The following is a 21,527-nucleotide window of genomic DNA, read 5'->3' as shown; positions in this document are numbered from 1 at the left end:
GCTGTCAGCGCCTCACAGCAGGGCTACCAAGTGTAGGGGCTTCATGGGGACGTTTGAAAATCTGTGGTGTTGTTCCAAGTAGTCTTATTCAAACAAAAGGCAGCGACTCCATCCTGGAAAAAAAGGCAGCCTCTGTAAACATGCTCCTACTACCTTCCTCAAGACCAGGGTTTTCTTAAAGGGTGGCCCCAACCTATCCTCCTGAGAAACATCACACCCCAAGAAGCAGAGCCTTTGCATTGCTAGGTAGGTCTTCCTTCTGACATTCTTGATTGCAGACCTGCTTGTTTGTTGTTGTTTGTTTTTGTTTTTTTAAAATATATTTTATTGATTTTTTACAGAGAGGAAGAGAGAGGGATAGAGAGTTAGAAACATCGATGAGAGAGAAACATCGATCAGCTGCCTCCTGCACACCCCCCACTGGGGATGTGCCCGCAACCAAGGTACATGCCCTTGACCGGAATCGAACCTGGGACCCTTGAGTCCGCAGGCCGATGCTCTATCCACTGAGCCAATCCAGTTTCGGCTGTTGTTGTTTTTTAATTAAATTTTATTGGGGTGACGTTAGTTATCATGAACATATAGGTTTCATGTGTGGATTACTGATTTACAAAATCTGTATATAGGGCCATGTGCCCACCACCCAAAGTTAAGTCTTCTCCTGTTACCTCATATTAGGACCTCTTTCTCCCTCCACCCCCTCTCTCTGCCAACCACCACACTGCTGTTTGTGTCCGTAAGTTTCAGATTTATATCCCACATATGAGTGAAATTGTACAGTTCTTAGCTTTTTCTGTCTGACTTATTTCACTTAGCATAACGTTCTCAAGGTCCATCCATGTTGATGTAAATGACGCTATTCCATGCTTTCTTATGGCCGTGTAGTACTCCATTGTGTATATATACCACATCTTCTTTATCCAGTCCTCTATTGCAGGGCACTTAGGCTTTTTGAGGAGCAACTATTCCAAGTCAGGAATTTGTCTTTACAGTTGCAAGCCATCATCTGTGGGCGGGATGTGGAGTGGGAAGAGGATAATGAGTGATTGCAAACATGCTTGATTTACCCCTCTACCTGGTGGCAGTGTGGCCATTTCCTGTTATATATTCATGTGGCCACAGGATGGCAATGTTTAGGAATATTAGTCTTATTTTCTGGTGGCTATTTATTAATTATTATTATTATTTAAAATATATTCTTATTGATTTCAGAGAGGAAGAGAGAGGGAGAGAGAGATAGAAACATCAATGATGAGAAAGAATCATTGATCGGCTGCCTCCCGCATGCCCCACACTGGGGATTGAGCCTGCAACCTGGGCATGTGCCCTGACCAGGAATCGAACTGTCACCTCCTGGTTCATAGGTAGATGCTTTGCCACTGAGCCACACCAGCCAGGCCTGGCGGCTGTTTCGATCCCCAGCTGGAACCCAAGGGAGGCACACAACTGACAGGTGATATGCGTAAAACCAAGAGCTTTTAAATCAGAAGCAAGAGAAAAAAGGAAAGGGCATTTATTGCAAGGTTTTTTTAAAAATCCAAATAAAATATGATGAGTTGTATGCTGAAGTCTACTTATGTAAAAATGAAATATGGCTGAATCTGTCACAAAGCTGCAGTACAATGGGTACCCATTTCATCTGTGATGATGTGTTTTATGCTGAATTCTGACCATCTCCCACCACTGGGAAGCATTTCCACACCTTTGATTACACAACTAGTTTAGGACTCCGTGTGTAATATATTCAGGTCTGAATCAGTAGGTTTCCCACTAGATTGGAAGTCCCAGGAGGGCAGGAGTCATGTTTTCTTTATCTGTTTCCTCAGCCCTGAGGATGAAATGTGAGCAACCTGGGCTCATTGCATGTCAAATAAAGGACTCGTTTGCTCAAATAGTATCAGTGTTTAGGAACAAACATTCCTATAGGTCAAGTTATCAGAGATTGAGCCCCAAAAGTAGAATTTTGAAGAAAATAAAAGGAAAGGGGGCCAGGCAAAGAGTGGTACATACAGCCCTCTCCCCATTTATCCCCCCCAACCCTGAACATGAGGAAGAGGACATTTGGGGTCTGAGGAGAAGCAGAAGCAAAGATGCATGTGGAAGTGTGAAAAACGTATGCATTCAGGGCTGGTTGCAACGTGGAAAGAAAAACAAGGGATTATGGTAAGTATAACTGGAAAAGTAGACCATAGTATTGAATTTGGGGATTAAAAAAATGATGCTAAGGAACCTTTTTACTTGTGATTGCCCAAATTTGGGGTTTAGGGGAGTGAAGCAGTTGTCTGCTTGAATACCTCAGGAGACCAAAGGAGAGGAATAAGAAAAGATGACGCCAAGCTCCGGAGGCAGCAATAGGCATCTGACCTGCTCTGGCTGCAGGAAGGACCCAGGTGGTGGCCCTGGGTGATGGCCCCGGGTGATGGCTCTAGGTAGTGGCCCCAGGTGGTGACCTCAGGTGGCTGTCCTTCTTCTTTGTCCCTGTGGCACAAACAGAGGCTGCTTTCAACTCCACCACCACTCCCGCCCAACATGGCCTCTAGGGGCTCAGAGGAGACTGTATAGTTTTGTGACTTCAGAAGTAGAAGGCAGAGGAATAGGAGCTATCCTACCAGTAGGAGTTGGCTAGATCAGACAGGGTCCCTGGTGAGGCTGCTGCTGAGTATGGATGAATCCAGAAGCCATCCAGCCCTCTGGGAAAGGTGCTGGGCATGGGTCAGACTCACATACAAATTCAACAAATGCTTTTCCTTTGGTTTGCAGCATAGCCACCCCTTAGTGTAGTGCAAGTTCAGCAGATTACTGGGGATCTAGATGCCCCTTTTATTCCATTTACTCAGATTATATTGACTGCTTAAACAGGATTTGTTAATAACATTCACTTATGAGCAGTAGAGAACTTTATTAATAAGTCATTATGTTGGGGACTTTAAATACCTGGCATTCAAAAGCAAGTCCAAATGCTCTTATATTGTAAACTTCTGTACTCTCTAAGAAAATAGCTTATACCTGGTGTGTTGCATTCTTGCAATACTCAAAGTCATCATTGAAAAACAAAACAAAACCAGGAATATGTCCCAAGCCTTTACAAAGTAAGCTATTGCTTTGCTTTGAAATATGTGTTCTTCAGTTTTGCTTAGTATATTTTTCCTAATCTGTCTTTAGAAGAGTTGCAACCTGATTGGTTCTTGGTGAAGAGATGCATAATAAACAAGAGGCTCCTCTGGATGGAGACATGTGGTCTGTTCTCCCATTTTAGAGACAGAACACTTGAGGCACACCACAAATTGTTTCTTATTTTCCCCCTCATACAGACAGGAAATAAGTTAGGGAACTGAGTAAGTAGAGATTGGAATCCAGAGGCCTCAACTCTTCTCATGACTTTTCCAGTTTAATTCTGTAGATGTCCATGGCCCATGGCAGTGACGGGCTTGGTGTGTGATGATTGAGCACACAGACTCTGAAGTCAGAAAGGATTAGAGTCCTAGGTTTTCCACATGATGAATTTGGCCACAATGACTACTCTGTGCCTCAGTTTCCTCACCTATCCCCACCTCACTGTATTTTAGGATTAAATAAGTTATCACATGTCAAGTGTTTAGGACAGGCCTGGCATATATTAGGAACTCAATAAAGGGCAGCTGATATAGCCCATATGGCTCCTGGTACAGCTGTAGTGAAGCAGAGCTGCAGGGAGGCACGTTTACCCAGAGGTCCTGACTTCAACAGTTTCACTCTGTGGTGGTGGAGGGAGAACACGAACCCACAAAACAACACTTATGAGGACACATAAAGGTTAGGAAGCACAGGGTATAATGCAGGTGTCACATACTCAAATGTATTCAAAAGCAAAGTAGGTGAGCCTTAGCTGGTTTGGCCCAGTGGACAGAGTGTCAGCGGACTGAAGGGTCCCAGGTTCGATTCCAGTCAAGGGCACATGCCTGGGTTGCGGTCTTGATCCCCAGTAGGGGGTGTGCAGGAGGCAGCCAATCAATGATTCTCTCTCATCAATCCTTCTAAGAGCTTTAGTTTCCTCATTTGAAAAATGAAGAAGATAATATCATGAGGACCAAATGAGCTAATGTAGGTGAATTATATATACCAATAATTAGACTGAAACAGTCTGAAAATAGTAAAATAGTAGCTATTTTAATTGGTTGAGGCAAATAAAAGTCACCAAACATATAAAGTTTGTTCCAAATCTGGTTTCCTATTGTGAGGTGTTTCCTCTTTCTCTATCGTTTAATAACATTCTGCTTCATTCTTTAGAAGAAAGAGCTAAAGCATGAGATATCTTTCCGAGTATGCTTATCCTTCCCTAAGTGTATTGCCCTTTGAATTTTTGTGGTAATAGTTGTTTCTATTGTGATTTCCCTTCCTTAAAAGTATTCCCTGCTTCTAGGAATACATGCGCCTATGTTTCTCCCTTTTAAATCCCAATAAAATGACAAAATTTTTCTTACCTGACATAACCCCAACAGGATGAAAATATAATAGCAACAAATTTTGGAAGCTGGTAAGAAGATGGATGAATGTTGACCAACTTGGCTGACCCGAGGGGGCAAATCCTAAGCCAATAGTGGGGAGAACAGAAAAGCAAGCCATATATATATATATATATATATATATATATATATATATATATACACATATATACATGCTAGAGGCCTGGTGCACGAAATTCATGCATGGGGTGGGGGGTGTCCCTCAGACCAGCCTGCACCCTCTCCAATCTGGGACTCCTCAAGGGATGTCCGACTGCCCATTTAGGCACGATCCTACTGGATCAGGCCTAAATGGGCAGTTGGACATCCCTCTCACAATCCAGGACTGCTGGCTTCCAACTGCTTGCCTGCCTGCCTGCCTGATTGCTCCTAACAGCTTCTGCCTGCCAGCCTGATCACCCCCTAACCAGCCTGATTGACACCTAACTACTCCCCTGCTGGCCCGATAGCCCCTAAATGCCCTCCCCTGCAGGCCTGGTTGCCCCCAACTGCCCTCCCCTGCAGGCCTGGTCCCCCCTAACTGCCCTCCCTTGCAGGCCTGGTCCCTCCCAACTGCCCTCCCCTGCTGGCCTGATTGCCCACAACTGCCCTCCCCTACAGGCCATCTTGTGGTGGCCATCTTGTGTCCACATGGGGCAGCCATCTTTGACCACATGGAGGCGGCCATCTTGTGTGTTGGAGTGATGGTCAATTTGCATATTACTCTTTTATTAGATAGGATATATATATATATATATATATATATATATATATATATATATATATATATACAGAGAACATCCAAAGGTCAGGAATCCATGATGCAAGTATCTATGAAACTGGGTTTGAAAGTGAGGCCAGAAACATGAATATTGATTAAAATTCCATTTAAGAGATAATTCAATTTCTATATATCTCCATCACTATGTAACCCAGGGACTGCTACTCACCTGTTCCAGTAGAAGATGAGTGTTATTTTCTAGAAAGGCTAAAAGAGGGTGTCTCTGGTCTAGGGAACACCAGACACAGTTGGCAGTAGGGATATTATAGAAAAAGGGGACTAAATTTCTGGAATATTGACAGCCAGGCCTATAATTTCCAGGCAGGAAAGTAGATGATCCTTCTCTGGGGAATTTGATCAGCTCAAGAGGAAAGACCTAAAGATATTAAAATTAGAGTTTTCCTAAGGAAATGGCCCAGCTAAGTCACCTTACCCTGAAGCCTACATCCAGTAGCCCCATCTATGTGCTCAGAGCTTCCAAGCAGAGCTTTAATGCTTTGCTCTTCAATGTGAGCAGACAACCAAAGATCATTAGACCGTTGAGGTGAAACTTTAAAAGTAAAGATGGAGACCAAAACAAACAAACAGCAAAAACAAAAACAAAAAAAAAACCCCCAAACAACTCAGAGAAACAGAGACCATATTAAAAACAGTTAAAGTATAATTATTATTCTCAGAGAAAGCATCCATGAGACAATAATAAAATGCTATAAAAAATCCAGTGAAAGAGAGAGAACTTTGGAAATTAAAAACGCTATAGCCGAAATGGAAAACTCTCTAAAGGGGTTGGAAGATAAAGATGTGGAAATATCTCAGAAAACAGTACAAAAAGGAAGAACAGGGAAAAAGTGAGGAAAGATAATTCTAAAAAAGTAGACGGGATGAAATCATCACTAATTCAAGAAAATTTCACAGAATGAAGTGCCCAGCACAAGGGGTGAAAATAATTCTGCATTAAGTTACATCATCATGAGTTTTCAGACCACTTAAAACTGAGGGAAGATCCCAAGAGGCTCCCAGAGAAGGTTGAAAATCTGAATGGCTTTGGTTTTCTCAACAATTCTGAAATCAAATTCAAGGAAAAGTTATTTCTACATGAGAACTTCCTGTTGTCAAATATCAATCAAATGGGCAGCATAAAAATATTTAATGGCTTACAAACTGTGTAATTCCTTAGCAGTCTTTGTTGAAAATCTCCTGGCAGAATTGATTAAGACACGGGTTTTAGGGAATAAGAGATGTAACAGGAAGGGATTGGGGCAGTAGGGATTTCCTAGAGAGATAACTTCAAGATGAACATGACAGAAGAGTTAATGTCTCTGATTGTTTTGATTCATATAACTAAATGTCTTTAGACATAGTTTCAACTAAATTGGTGGGGAGGTTGAGGTTGATTCAATAGTAAGTACATACAACCTGAGTGAACAAAGAAAATAATGATTAACTCCAGGGAAAACAAGTGTGCAGAAAAGTAATCAGAGAATATTACTATACTAATGTAATTATTGACCTGACCCAAAACACACACACAGATAAAACTGGTAAATAATACAGTATTGAGAGGCTGCATGAGGGTGCTGATGGTAGTGAAAGAGCTACATTCTCATCTTCCATAGTGGAAAGTTAAAGTATAAAAATTTTATCTAAAAAAATGAGGAAGTAATCTCAATAATCTGATTTAATAAAATTCCAGAAAAAAATATTAGGTAATAAAGCATATAAAGAAGCTATTAGGAATGTGGAAATAAATGGCAAGAGAAGCAGCTAAGTAGATAAGAAAGGGGTTGCCTCTTGCAAGAAGAAAATGAGAGAGGATGGGTGCAACTATTGCTGTTTTTCATAATAATAATCCTTGCAAAATGACTTCACTCTTCAAATGTATGTGCCAATAACAGACAAAAACCAAACATATGTAACTCTCATATCACCAATAATTTTATCTTTGACTATTTATTTAATTTAGACATATTGCAATTTTATATACTACCCACTGCAATGATGCATTGTTTTTGCACAGGGAACCTATGTCTTTTCTGACTGCATTGCTTTCATCAATGGCATTTGCTTTTGGATGTGTTGGAAATTCAGTTATATTAGTTTCTCTTGAATCTTTCCATTAACATAAGCAGATCACTCATTTTCTCTATTTGGCTTTTCAGGAAATAGCTCATCTATGATTTGGCCTTGCAGTTTTCATTAATGAACAACTTCAATCTTTGATATGTTTCTGGGTCTACAGGAGACATAGTCATTCCTTATGTTTTGCATCTATACTTGTGGTATTGCTTGGTGGAAATTACTCCTAAATAAAACGAATCAAAGGAAGAACTTGAAGATTGCCTAAGATTAAAAGTAGGTATATATGTTAATGACAGAGTAAACTTTCAGGAAGTTGTCCTAAGAACAATCAGAGAAGAAATTAAAAATTTTCATACAGAGATGTCCATCAAAGCCTCATTTATGACAGACAACATTGTAATATCCTTAATGTCTAAATTGAGGGGATTACAGTACATTCAAATGACAGGACTGTATGTCCCATTAGGCAGCACATTAAGAAGAATATCTTTTGGTATGAAAATATATTTATAATATGTTGCTAAGTGAAATAAATAGATCAGGAGACCAAAAGACCTATATGTATCAGCATGTCATTTTTGTAAAAAAATAATTATCTATATATGTAAATATAAAAGAAAGGAAAGACATATTAAAATGCTTAAAGTGGTCATTGCAGGTCAGATTTTAAGTAGCCTTTACCTTGTTGTGTTGTTTTCCAAGCTTTTTCCATGAAGTATGAATACATTTTGTAACTAGGGGGAAAGTACTATTTTAAAAACAAAAATCAATCAAAACATATAGCCTGACTTACTTTTCTTGCCACTGAGAAGAGTTGGCTTTGCTGGAATTGAGATTATTGAGGAAAGAGAGAAGAAATCATTTTGATGGATGCTATCTTTTCCATGGTTCTGGGTTTTGAAAGCTCGACATATTTGAGGCCAATTGAGTTATTTGTTCTGGCCATATGAGTAGACTTGTTTCTTATCTTTCCCTGGATTCTTCAGATTACTGCCATTTTGAAGAAGTTTATAACAGCATGGCTACTCATTCTGGGGTATCAGATTTAATAGATTTGCTATTTGACTTAAATCAAAGGCTCTCTAAGTGGAGTGCTAGCTCACCTGCCAGTTCCTAGGCAATTAGAAGATTAGACTCCCTATATGTTTTTCCCCTACCTGCTTAGACAAGAGGCTTTTTGTTAGCATATAATCTTTAATGCTACACTTGAAACAGTAATTACAAGGATGCTGAAATTTAGTAAAATGCTCACACCAGGCCACAGAGGCAAGCGTGCAGAAATGGTATCTGTAGCAACAGTTGAAATGGTGCCAGTGGAAGTGGGCTTGAAATGACAGCTAACACTTGTATAACTGCTTACAAGATGCCCATGACCTGGACTGGCTGGAGGATGGTCCAGGATGGCGGGCAGGCAGGAGACCAGGATGGTCCCGCATTGTTTCCCCTGTTCCCAATTTTAGGCAGATAACTCTGTGGGGGAAAGGATGGTAGTTGAATGATAGGGGTAAGCTATCTGAGCCCTTCGAAAAAACTTCCCCTTGAAACACAAGGTGATGTTTGTCCATGCCATGCCAAGCACTCATGAAGACACATATGGATTAACTTTAAATCAATTGAGAACTGACTCCGTCTTATGGGACAGTGGTTGTATCTGAAAGTTTAAAGCAATTGCTACTGTGATTTTTTTTTTCACTAAAAATCTCATCAAAAGAGTTGTATTTATGGAGCCCTGGGAGAGGCCCTCAGCAACCAACAGGCTGTCCAGAGCATACAACATGAGGAAGAATGCACAACGGTTGTACCGTCAAGTGAATCAATCAAGCCACCAGACAAGCACCAGTAAGTATTTACATTGTACAGCTACCAAGAAGATGAATGCTTTCAAAGGGTGGTGAGTGAAAGAGAAATCTTACTGCTGGTGAACCACTCACAGTACAATGAAATAAGTGACAAGTTCCTGGGAAATTTTGGAAGATCCATGAAGGATTGGGTCCACCTGACTATTTAGCCCTCTATTAGTGTCTCTTTAGCATTATACAGGACTCTGCCCCTTATTTATTCACACTGCAAAACAGGATCTACACTTTCCATGAATGCTTTCTCTTCTGATATCCAGAGCCTGAATCCCTGGTCTTGTACCTAAAGTCAATGGATAGGCATCACAAGATTCAAAAATTCCCTGGAAATCCAACATCAAATTATGTATGTGATTCTCAAAGAGGTCCCTGACAAAAAACAAGCTGAAGAGCCATTGGCCTATCTGGGTGTTATGTTTGGTGAGGGGAAGAATCTAATCTTTAATTTGCTTTGTATTAAGACTTAATATTCATTTGTTGAAAACTTTCCCACACCATACTTGGTGTTTTAATATACATTCTCCCATTTAATCCCCACCCAACCTAGGGAGAGTTTATAACATCATCTTCATTTAATTCTGGAGGTACCATATTCACAGTGGTCTCACCCAAGATCTCACCACTAATAAATATCAAAGTTGTGTTGTGGTTGGGCCTCCTTCTCCCCTGGAATATGAGGCCTGGTCTTCACCAGAATTCAGTTCAGAGGGCCAGGAATGACACAAAGGTCTCTATATGATCAATGATCAAAATTCATTGATTACCTGATTGGTAGCACATGACGGTGGATATCCAATGTGGGTGATGAAAGTATAGCCATAAAAAGATTCAGTCTCAACCTGTGCAGCCACTGTGGGAAACAGAATGGAGTGTCCTCAAAAAATTAAAAATGGAATTCCTGTTTGATCCAGTAATCCCACTTCTAGGAATTTATCCCCAGAAATCAGAAACACCAATCAGAAAGGATATGTACACCCCTATGTTCATAGCAGCACAATTTACAATAGCTAAGATTTGGAAACAGCTTAAGTGCCCATCAACAGATGACTGGATTAAAAACCAGTGGTACATCTAGACCAGTGGTCGGCAAACTCATTAGTCAACAGAGCCAAATATCAACAGTACAACGATTGAAATTTCTTTTGAGAGCCAAATTTTTTAAACTTAAACTTCTTCTAATGCCACTTCTTCAACAAAATAGACTCGCCCAGGCCATGGTATTTTGTGGAAGAGCCACACTCAAGGAGCCAAAGAGCCGCATGTGGCTCATGAGCTGCAGTTTGCAGACCATGGATCTAGACAATGGAATACTACGCTGCTGTAAAAAAAAAAAAAAAAAAAGAACTCCTACATTTGCAACAGCATGGATAGACATGGAGAGCATTATGCTAAGCGAAATAAGCCAGGCACAAAAAGACAAATACTGTATGAGTCCACTTATATGAGGTAGTTAGAGTAGTCTAAGTCATAGAGACAGAAAGTGGAATGGTGGTTGTCAGGGGCTGGGGGAAAGGAGAATGGGAAGTTACTGTTTAATGGATATAGAATTTCAGTTGAGCAAGATGAAAAAAGTTCTGGAGTTTGGTTGCACAACAATGGGAAATACCACTGAACTGTACACTTAAAAATGGTTGAGATGGTAAATTATATATCTATTTTATCACAATTAAAAACAAAAATAGAAAAAAATATATAAAGCCTTCACTTGCAGTAAAGTTCTGTTGATTCACAGCTCTGTTCCTGTCCAGCACTCACTCCTCTCGGGACCTGCCTGAGCGGAGTGGGTGTGATTCGGAGGCCCTCCCCAGATGGAGCCCAGGGGTAAGTTGTCAAGTTTGACACTCTGCCCCAGAAGTCAACTTCCAGTTGTCTTGGTCTTCAAGTTTGCAGTTTATATGAGCGGCATCAGAAACTGTTAATAATGAATTCTTCTATCAAATTCTGTTAAAAGTCCCCCTCCTTTCTCTCTCTCTCTCACAACGTACAAAGCAAAAGCTGTGGCTATGGCAGCCATGGGTACAATGCCCAGGCTCCCAGAGCAGCCACCAAGCAGGAATCCTGCCAGGCCTCTTCACTTCCAACACCAATAATGGTTGCTCCTGGAACCCAGGAAGTCTCTCCAGAAGTCATTCAACCCACTGGCAGGCCAGGGCCCCTGGGAACCCTCAACCCAGAGAGGAGCAAAGTCATCAAAATTAATTGCTGATTGTCAGAATTTAAAGCCTGAGGTTACAAGAGCCTGGGTGCAGGTCCACTGTGAATGAATTCACAGTGTCGCTCGGGCAGCTTGGGAGCTTGGACGCGTCACAGCGGTGAACTGGTGGTTATCCAACCCAAACAGATTTGTAACAGTGGCCCTGGCAGCCAGGACTGCCAGAGCAGCATTTGTGTCTGACAAATGAGGCCTCTGTCAGACAAAGGGGGCTCTTAGGACTCATTCCACTTTGGCTGCTTTACACCCAGTAAGAGCCAGGGGACCTCTTTTGTCAGAATGGGGAAAACAAAAGTGATTCATTTCATCATGCACCCTCCCCATGGTCTTTGTGGTCAACCAATGCAGGCAGGCTCTGCAGCCAGCAGTCCTTGCAGACACCATGTACTGAGGCCTACTATGGGCCAGGACTATTCTAGGTACTGGGCACGTGTTGCCTAATGTAATCCTCCCAACAATGCTGTGATGTAGGGATTATTCCCACTGTAGTCATGTGGAAACTGAGACGGGAGAGGTGAAGGTCACATAGCTAGTGAACAGTGGCAGAACCAGAATTCATATTCAAGCTTGGCTCACTCCCAGCTGACTACTGTCACCAACATGTACCTCCTACAAATGCCTGACAGGCCAAAGGTAGTTCTCTCCTCTGACTTGCCATCTCTAGGGATGTTGATCTGGAAGGCCTAGACTATTCCTAATGTTCAACAAATACTTATGACAAATGGAGCAAAAAATAAAAGATAAGAGGAGATTAAGATTCACAGAGATTTGCTTTTAAAAGCCACAGAAAATGTCTCTGCTTTAATATAAGAATGTTTATATAGTTTATAAAAAAAAAAGTTAAGATAAAATGAAATGGAGGTCTTCCCTGGCTGGTGTGGCTCAGTTGGTTGAGCATCATCCCACGCACTGAAAGGTCACAGGTTTGATTCCCTGTCGGGTCACATACTTGGGTTGCAGGCTTGATTCCTGGTCGGGTGCATGTGGGAGGCATGTTTCTCACATCAATGTTTCTCTCTCTCTCTCATTCTGTCTCCCCTCCTTCCTCTCTCTCTAAAATCAATAAAAACATATTGACCCCTTAAGGGCCAAAAGCTCCAGCTGAACCATGTTCCTCCTAGTTTTTACTGCTGAGTAGTGCCAGTCCCTGATAACAAACTTCATATATACTAATGTTTGGTCACCTTTCCTATCCAGTTACACTAATCCATCATCTGTGGCTCTACCCAAAGAAGGGCCCAGGGCAGCTGACCTCTCTCTCCTCTACCATTTCATTATGGGCCTGGAAAATGAGGCGGCCATTCAGCACAGTTTGTCAGCATATTAAAATGCCAAATGAGAGACTCTGGCACCGTGTGTATAAATCCAGAATTCCCTCTACAAACCCAGCTTATTTTCTATTGTGGCCCATTCATGCCAGATGGGATGTACTGCTAGTTTATCAGTTCACTGACTTCCATACACAGACGTCTCCCATTTACCAACCACTTGTGTCGCATTTTCCACAGTTATTTTCAGCAGGATCCAAGCACTGACTCAGGGTATTTGTATATCCCGAGTTTGAAATTCTAGTTTTTTTCAGGGTGGTGATAGGGTACTGTGGCTCAGCCACTGTCTCCTCAGTTCTCAATTCCTGGGGACAACTGGGGAGCAAGATCATAAACCAAAGGCTGAAGAATCAAGAATTAAAAAAAGAGAGCCAGAGAACCAGGATGGTGGTGAGGTAAATGCTGGTACTCATGGCCTCCCACAACCACAGCAAAATTACAACTAAAATAAAGAACAACCAATATTCAGAACCGCCTGAAATCTGGCTGAATGGAAGTCCTACAACTAGAGACGTAAAGAAGAAAGCACATTGAGACTGGTATGAGGGGTAGAGGCAAGGAAAAAGCTGGTCTGACACCCACCTGCGGCATTTTAATCAGAATGGATATATCTGCTATGGAGGCCTCCCATGAGAAGCAGGAGGTCCCAGCCCCACACCAGACCCATAGCCCAGGGTTCCAGAGCTTGGAAGAGAAGTCCCCATAACTTCAGGCTGTAAAAATTAGTGGGGATTGTGGCTGAGTGACATGGAGGCTACTGGAGACCCAGGCAGTTCCTCTTAAGAGGCCAGTGCATGAACCTATATGGTCCCACTCCCTCTGAGCTCCAGCACTGAGTGGTGGCATTGGGGGAACCAGGAACATACATGGAGGAACTGGATTGTCTGCCATGGGGGCAGGAACATGGGGGTGGCTTTCTCTCAGACAGAGGTGCTTATAAGGGTCATTGTTCCTGTGCTGGGACCTCCCCTGTTGCAGAGCTAACTGGCAGCCATATCTGAGTTTCCATCAGCATGGCTCACACTGTTCTCTCCACTCTGGTGATTCCCTGAGACCATGTGCCATCCAACTTGCAGCCCACCCAAGCTGTTTGCAGCAGCTTTTTCATATAAATGACCTGTCCTGGCTCAGACTTCAGACTTTCCTAAAATCTCTCAAACAAGCAGCAGGTGTCAGTGTGCCCTGTACCTATCAATAAGAGGTCCCAGACCCAGCACTAGCTCTAGCCTGCCTTGCTTCACAGATGGGCCTCACCTGGGTACTTCTAAGCCCAATACAAGTAGCAGCCATCTGCAGATCACTTGGTAGCACCTGCTGGGTGGCCCCATGCAGTGTCTGACTTTTCACCTCCCAGGAGGCCCCAGAACCATGCTCCTGGTGGACAGCTTCAGACCATAGCAGATTACAACTCTAGACTTCCACAAGCGACATACTCCAGGGCCAATTCAGTGAGCACCAATGCCCCATTGAAGCAAGTCCTGCTCCATAGGGGTGTCTCCTGCATAGCTACTTTTCCACTGTAGTCACAGCTAATCCTCACAGCCAATTGGCCTGCAGGTCAACTTCTCCCAGGGATGCCAATAGCAATCAAGGCTCACCTACCACAAGACTGCACACAGCCCACACAGTGGTGTACCTAGAGTTCCCAGCTCAGGTGACTGGGGAGACTGAGCCATTGGGCCCTACATGATAACTACTACACAAGGCCACTCTACCAATTCCAGGAGACATAGCAGCTCTACTAATACACAGAAACAAACACAGGGAAGCAACTAAAATGCTAAGACAAAGAAACATGTCACAAATGAAAGAACAGAAGAAATCTCTAAAAAGAGAAATTAATGAAATCGAAGCAAGCAAATTACTGGATACAAAACAATGGTTATAAGGATGCTCAAGGAACATAAGGAGAGCTTCAAGGAACTCAAAGAGAGCTTCAAGGAACTTAGTGAGACTTTTTAAAAATGTATTTTTATTGGTTTCAGAGAGGAAGGGAGAGGTAGAAACATCAATGATGAGAAGGAATCATTGATTGGCTGGGCATGTGCTCTTGACCAGAATCGAATCCTGGGACCCTTGAGTCCACAGGCCAACACTCTATACACTGAGCCAAACCAGCTAGGGCCTTAGTGAGACTTTTAAGGATCTTAGTGAGAATGTCAAAGACATGAAAAAGGACCAGTCAGAAATTAAGCATACTCTAACTGAAATAAAGAATAATTTACAGGGATTCAACAGTAGAGTAGAGGATTCTGAGAATCAAATCAATGATTTGGAATATGAAAAACACCCAAGCAGAAGAGCAAAAAGAAAAAAGAATACAAAAATATGAAGATAGTGTAAGGAGCCTCTGGGACAACTTCAAGTGTACCAACATTCACATTATGGGGGTGCCAAAAGGAGAAGAGAGCGTAAAATATTGAAAACCTATTTGAAGAAATAATGACAGGAAACTTCCCCTACCTGGTGAAAGAAATAGACTTACAAGTCCAGGAAGCACAGAGAGTTCCAAGCAAGAGGAACCCAAAGAGGACCACACCAACACACATCATAATTAAAATGTCAAGGGTTAAAGACAAAAAGAATCTTAAAAGCAGCAAGAGAAAAACAATTAGTTGTTTACAAGGGAGTACCCATACGACTGTCAGATGATTTCTCAACAGAAACTTTGCATGCCAAAAGGGAGTGGCAAGAAATATTCAAAGTGATGAAAAGCAAGGACCTACAACCAAAATTACTCTACCCAGAAAAGCTATCATTTAGAATTGAAGGTCAGATAAAGAGCTTCAGGAGACAAGAAAAAGCTAATGGAGTTCATCACCACCAAACCAGTATTACATGAAATGTTGAAGGGTATTCTTTAAGAAGAGGAGGAGGAGGAAGAAGAAGAAGAAGAGGAAGAAGAAGAAGAAGAAGAAGAAGAAGAAGAAGAAGAAGAAGAAGAAGAAGAAGAAGAAGAAGAAGGAAGAAGAAGAAGAAGAAGAAGAAGAAGAAGAAGAAGAAGAAGAAGAAGAAGAAGAAGAAGAAGAAGAAATATGAACAATAAAATGGCAATAAATACATACCTATCAACACTTGAATCTAAAAATCAAAATAAGTGAACAAGGAATCTAATAAACAAAATAAACTGATGAATAAAATAGAACCAGAGGCATGAAAACATGAAACAGACTGACGAATCTCAGAGGGAAGGGGGGAGAGGGGGCAGGGAGGGATTAACCAAAGATCTTATGTGCATATATGCATTACCTATGGACAATAAGGTGGTAAAGGCCTGGGACAGGGTGGGAACCTGGTGGAGGGGGGAAATTGGGGGGGATTGGAGGGGGGAGAGGGGATATTTGTAATAATCTCAACAATAAAGGTTTTTAAAAAAATTTAAGAATGAAATGGAGGGAAGGGGGAGCTGGGAAGAGAATGAACAGAGAGTAGAATTACCTTAAAGTTGAAGCAAAGTCTGTTTCCCAACCTCCAATCCGTTTGTTTTTTATTGAGTTCCTACTATTTGCTAAGGTGTTAGATACTGGAGATACTGTAACCTATCTGTCAGGGTCCTAGCAGCAAAGTGATGGTACACTTGAGAGTTAGTGAAGAGACTATATACAAAGGTACAGGTAAGTAAAGGAACTAGCAGAAGGTGAGGAAGACCCAGGAGAGCAATAAAAGGGAGCTATACCACTGCTAAGCCTAGAGAGGCAAAGGGGGGCAACTAAAGGAAGCAGGCCAAGAATGCAGCTGTAGGAAGGGGCTTCCAGATAGCAGCTCTGCATTTGAGAGGAGCAGTTCTGGACAAATGTTGACCCAGTGTTGAGAAACATGGGGGCAATAAATATCTCAAATGTTACCAGCCTAAATGGAACCCAGAAAGTAAGAGTCAAAGAGGCAGTTCTTGCCCAGCTGGCGTGGCTGAGTGGCTGAGTGTCGACCTATGAACCAGGAGGTCACAGTTCAATTCCCGTTCAGTGTACATGCCTGGGAAGGGGGGAGGGGGCGGGGAGGGGGCTTGATCCCTAGTAAGGGATGTGCAGGAGACAGCCAATCAATGATTCTCTCTCATCATTGATGTTTCTATCTCTTTCTCTCTCTCTCCCTTCCTCTCTCAAATTAATAAAAAATATATTTTTTAAAACAAGGCAGTGCTTAAAGTTTTAAGGACTGGGGCACAAAGTAGGTAGAGAAGGGTGGAGAATGGATCTGATTGGGGTGGGGATGGGAAGTAAGCACAGAACATGCAGCGTAAAGTGTGAACAAGTCCAAGATGTTCAGGGTCAAGAAGTACTTACAGAAACTTGGATCCAAGTCTATCATACATCAAGTCAAGGGCTCCCTGGTTTAACGACAAAAGTCTTCATCAGGGGTCAGGAGCTCTTCTCTGAAGTCCTCATTGCAGACCGACCGAGCCTCTGTGCTCCCTCATCTCAGCCTCTCTGGGTCTGGGGCCCCTGTGGGCTGGGCCTGACAGCATCTGTCTCTGCCCTTTGACCTTGGCTCTACCTGGTGGGTTCTGCATCAGTATCCTTCCTTGAAGTTCTATACAACCAATGTCCTCTGAACAGGGTAAGCAAGACAACAGAGGGATTTTTTTTTTTTTTCATGAATAAGAAAGCAGCTACTTTCAAGCCAGCACGGGGATTCACTACAGACAATGGAACGCTAATTTCAAAGCAAACTTCTTTATTCATTCAAGCTGATCTCCCAAGGATTCTCTCCTAGGCAGTACTCTATTGGCATACTTTCTATGTCATGTATGCTTTCAAGTCATAAAATTGCAACTTTAAAGACAGCCTGCACTACAGGGAACTCATACAACTCAACAAAAGGAAGATAAACAACCCAATCAAAAAATGGGCAACAGACCTAAATAGACACTTTTCAAAAGAAGACAGAAGGAAGTCCAAGAGGCATATGAAAACATGTTCAAAGTCACTAATTATCCAAGAGATGCAAATCAAAATGACAATGCGGTATCATCTCACACCTGTCAGAATGGCTATTATCAACAAATCAACTAACGACAAGTGCTGGTGAGGATGTGGAGAAAAAGGAACCCTTGTGCACTGCTGGTGGGAATGCAGACTGGTACAGCCACTGTGGAGAACAGTATGGAGTTTCCTCAAAAAACTAAAAATGGAACTCCCATTTGACCCACTGATCCCACTTCTAAGACTATATCCCAAGAAACTAGAAACACCAGTTAGAAAGGACATATGCATCCCTATGTTCATAATTTACAGCAGCACAATTTACAATAGCTAAGATTTGGAAACAGCCTAAGTGCCCATCAGAAGATGAGTGGATTAAAAAACTGCGGTACATCTACACAATGGAATACTATGCTGCAGTAAAAAAGAAGGAGTTCTTACCATTTGCAACAGCATGGATGGACCTGGAGAGCATTATGCTAAGTGAAATAAGCCAGGCAGAGAAAGATAAATATCACATGATCTCACCCATTTATGGAATATAATGAACAACATAAACTGATGAACAAAAATAGATCCAGAGACAGAGAAACATCGATCAGACTATTAAACCTCAGAGGGAAGGTAGGGGTGGGTGGGGGTAAAGGGGAGAGATCAACCAAAGGACTTGTATGCATGCATATAAGCCTAACCAATGGGTACAGACAACAGAGGGGTGAGGGTATGAGGGGGGTTGGGGGGGGGGTAATGGGGAAATAAGGACACACATGTAACACCGTAATCAATAAAGAAATTTTAAAAAAAGAGCCTGCAAAGCCTAGTTTTTTAAATTTCTTCCTGATATGCTCTCCACTCTGTCTAATTAGTTGAGATTTCCTTGACTCTCTCTATAAGATGGGGAAGTGTAGGGTGTCCATGTCTCAGAGGATAGGGAGTTGAGCCTTCTAAAATGAATACCCTGCCTCTCAGCTTCTTGTAACTCTGAGGGTCTCCTCTGGGAAATGTAGAAAAGGTGAGAAAGCCAGAGGACAGGGAGGTGGGCAGTTTGAATTGTCTGCTATTTGATGAAAAGGGGGGCAGGATGAAATATTAGAAAAAGCATTGGCTTTGGAATTAGACATGGGTTTGGATCTCACCTCCATCACTCACCTTGGGCAAGTATTGAACACAACTTCAGCTTCCTTTGCTTATTTCTAAAATAAGAATAGTAGCAGTTACATCCTAGGGCTGCGTGAAGATTAAATGGGATGAGGAATGTAAAGCATCTAATACAGAGTCTGGTGACCTCAAAATTGTCACTTTTTCCTTTCCCAAAGTCTGGGCCCTGGGTCCTGGGGGAGCATTAACAATATGAAGGGGGCCCCGGTTGGGAAAGATGACCAGGAGAGCTGTACTAGTTTCCTGGGATTTTGTAATAAAGTACCACAGCTTGGGTGGCTTACACAACATATATTGACTCTCTCATGGTTCTGGAGGCTGGAGGTCCAAACTCAAGGAGTCTGCAGGCCTGGTTGCCTCTCTTCTAGCTTCCTGTGGCCTCGGGGAAATGCAGGAGCTGGTGGAGAGATGTATGCATGGCTGTTACCTGCCATGATTTTGGGCCTGAAATCTCCTCAGGTGAGAGGCCGGCAGTCAGGAAGCAAAGCTGGAGAGAAAATAGGAAAGGGCACGGGCAAATGGGAACCCACCAGGAACAACTGAAACCCTCAAGAACAAACTGGACCCCCTCTGTCTTTCACCACTTCCAGTCTCGGTGACATAAGCAAACTTCTACAGGAGACCCGGTGCCCTTGGCTCCAGAGCTGCACAGATACCTGGCTCCGTCCTTAGAGAAGCTGGAGGATGATTATCTGGCAGGATTGGAGAAACTGCAGGCCAACAGTCAGAGGATCCACAGAGACATGTGTGAGCTGACACCAATGACTCTCTTCCAGCCTTCAGAGCATAAAAACGGCTGCTTCTCCACTCCGAGCCTGCCTTCCAAATATCTAAGCAAACTTCTCTTGTGAGCAGCCCTCACCTGGAATCCTTCAGGAAAGGGCACTGGGGAAGTAGGTCTAGGTTAACTAAACTAAGTCCATACAAACCCATCACAGGGTTCAACTGCAGCGTGATAACTTTATTCTGTAGGCAGTGGAAACAAAAGGTTTTGATGGGGGCATCTATTTGATACAGTTGATATTTTGAGGAGGATTAACTTTATGTTGTATATTATGGGTTGGAGGAAGATAAAAACGGAGACAGTGTAGTTACAAGTTTATTGTAGAAGTCTGAGTCTGAGATTATAGAGGCCTAAAACTAGAGCTGCAGGGGAGAAATGAAAATTAAGTTGCAGCTTTTAGAAACGTTCTAATGGAAGAATCAATGGAGCTTGCTAAGAAGCTGAATTAAGAGTGAAGGAAGCTAGGATCCAGAAGGCTTCCGAGGTGTTGAGCCAGAGAAGAATGGTGGTTTTTGAAAGGAAATTATTTGTTCAAAAGCTATTCTACTCTGATAGACTAGCCATTTTTACTCTATTGACGTGCATTACAATATTCCAAGAATTGTAAAAGTTTGGAATACCCGAACAGTTTAAAATTGCAGGACAGCAAAGAAGTGAATGACCATCTGGAGTACTGATAAAGGGGAAGGACAAAATTCCACCGAGTTGTTAGTGAACTTGGTTGCCAAGGACTTTTGTCTGATGGAGGTATTTGAGTCCTGGGGCTCTTTGCAGAAAGCTGGCCTTTCCCCACGTTTTATGATGGATCTTAAAGGTAAAGGGAGAAAGGAAGATTCATGGAGGGTTTTTTTCTTAACCCTAGAATATAAATTCTAAATCTGGTTTTCTTACATTCCTTTGAGTTTCAGGGAGCTTGCAAAGTTTCTAAAGTTTCCAGTAAAAGTTTTGGTGTTTTGTGAAGTCATTAATTTTCCTGGGGGAAGGACTGCAGCTTGCGTCAGATTTTCAAAGGGATCTGCTTCCAAACAGGTGAAGAATCTTTCCCATGGAGAGAGATCACTGAGAGTAATTACTGGCTCCATCCACACTCAGCTTATTCATGTGCAAGTGTTGATCCAGGACCTGGGACAAGAGGTGATGGGAAACATCTCTCCCAGACAGAGCAGGGAGCCAGCTTCTGACAGCTTTCTCCTTTTTCTCTCCTGCTAAGTGAAAATAGTATGCAAGGACCTCCTCCACTCGAAGGGGTAGAGACTGAGGCCTGCTTATCTTGCAAGGGTTGTTCTTCTGTACACACAATGCCAGTGGCATAATCAATGTGCACTAATTGATTAAGGAGCACTTTCTAAAGTTTCTGCTTGGGACTCAAACACTAAGGCCATCTGCAAGCTAGCAAGCTGCCCTTTCTCAGATGTTGCTTCCTACTTGCGCGGATAATTGCCCATGCCAAGTTGACTAATTGGCTGGTCTTGAGTTCACTTTATACTAAGTGCTGACCAATCACCTGAATGGCAGATTTGTTCTAACAGGACTGCAGTGTACAGTTGCTACATTTTGGCTTTCCACCATCTGAATCCATATCCTCCTTGTAGGGACTCCCCCATTGGAAGGCAGGTCCCCACCTCCCACTAAGGAAGCCGGAATGGAAAGATACATTTCCTCTCCCATCCCTTTGGCATCAGGATGAAGGCACATGACCTGCTCGGGCCAATCAGATACTCCCACCAGGGACTTCAACCTTGAATGAGTGACAGAGACAGATAAAAATGAGATTTGATTCCTAGCCATGGCAGTGGTGGTTTAGCAATGGCAACGATGTGGCTTCAGTGTCCAGGGGTGGGAATCATGGACGACTTGGTGATGGTAGAGCCCTGGCAAGCTGGTTTCTCCTGCCTAGACTTCCCGGTTGCCTGCTATTTTTCAATC

This window comes from Cnephaeus nilssonii (genome assembly GCF_951640355.1).
Source record: "Cnephaeus nilssonii genome assembly, chromosome: 8".
NCBI lineage: Eukaryota > Metazoa > Chordata > Mammalia > Chiroptera > Vespertilionidae > Cnephaeus > Cnephaeus nilssonii.
The sequence above is the reverse complement of the archived record's forward strand: the minus strand, read 5'-3'. Positions refer to the sequence as shown.